We start from the raw sequence: 1,389 nt of genomic DNA on the forward strand, positions 1-1,389 counted from the left end.
TAAGGTGATGGGGGCAGTGGGCGGGGCCCTTGGGTGCCTTGCAGGTGGGCTGTGTTCGTTTGGTGGCTGCTCATCGTTCACAGGTTGGACCCTGGTGGAGGCTGTCTGGCGATCTGAGTCCCTGGGCTGGGCACCAGAGGGTAGGCTGGAGGAGGGGCTACAGCTCTAAGATGAGGACGGGCAGTAAGTGCAGTAATTGGAGGAAGAGAACTGAGGAATTGTGATGCTTGGAATAAATAGAGCCAATGCCAAAAACTCATTCAGTTAAAATCTGATAAAAATGCTCTCAAAAGCTGTGGATGCTTTAAAATATGATAAGAAACTGAGGTCAGTGGGCACCTGGGTGGCTCAGTTGGTTAAGTATCTGACTCTTCATTTCCCTGCAGGTCATGATCTCAGGGTTGTGAGATCAAGCCCTGCTTGGGACACTGAGAGTGGATCCTGCTTAAGATTCTCTTTCTCCCTCTGCTCCAGTCCCCCCTTAAAAAGAAGGAGGGAAGAGAAGGGAAGAGAAAGAAAAAAATGAAAGGAAAGGAAGGAAAAGGGAAAGTCAGGAATAATAGTCAGGAACGAAGTTCCAGGGATATTCTGTGCTGGTGTGGATCTTATAGAGAATGAGAGCGTCAACATGAATCCCAGTGAAGTTGGTCCTTTTGTCTCCAAATTAAGAGCAGTGATTAATGAAATTAGTGGGGACCCAGTAACTCACCTGCTAACAGGATGTCCCTGGCCAAAGAACTTTTCTTCTCTGCACATGTGCCCAGTGGTCAAGAAGCCGAAGCAGTAACCTTGATCAGTCATGTTCTAGAACAGAACCTGGAGGGGGATGCTGCCCACTGCAAGGCCTTGGGCCTGGCAAGAATTTTTACCTCAGGGGCGTGTTATGATGAGAGGCAAAATTAGCAATTAATCAAGGGATGGAGGTTGATTTAGTAACAGGATTAGCCATAGAAGAAGCTTGTCATGCTCAGACTACTCCAATAAAAAAACAGGCTTGAAGGTCTTCTTACTTTTAAAGAGACAAAGTCTCCTCACTATAAAACAAAATAGAAGAAACAAAAATCCTTAAAATGCCAGTGTAACAAATATACTTCTGGAAGTATCTTTCATATCCACATATGCTTCAGCACCTGGAATCCCAATGACCGAATGAAGAGCAAGTTAGCCATGTAGTGAATTAGGCATCTAGAGTGCATCCATATGTATACTTTGTCCAAATGTATATCATGTCATAGTCATTCAGATTTATAAAGTTCTTTGTGTGTACTGTCAAAAACAGATTCAAAATTAAGTACAAATTTTAATATCTCCTGCATACAAGGATTCCTGTTCTTAATTTTTTAATGTGAATAATTTATACATTTGTACACCCTAAGAAATAATATTGAT

General features: G+C 42.8%; 1 pseudogene; it reads left to right on the forward strand.

Moving 5' to 3' along the window:
- The first annotated feature begins 251 nt into the window (after nt 1-251).
- LOC112918556 (methylglutaconyl-CoA hydratase, mitochondrial-like) lies at nt 252-1,050 on the forward strand (annotated as a pseudogene).
- The last annotated feature ends 339 nt before the right edge of the window (nt 1,051-1,389 follow it).

This window comes from Vulpes vulpes, chromosome 9, assembly GCF_048418805.1.
Source record: "Vulpes vulpes isolate BD-2025 chromosome 9, VulVul3, whole genome shotgun sequence".
NCBI lineage: Eukaryota > Metazoa > Chordata > Mammalia > Carnivora > Canidae > Vulpes > Vulpes vulpes.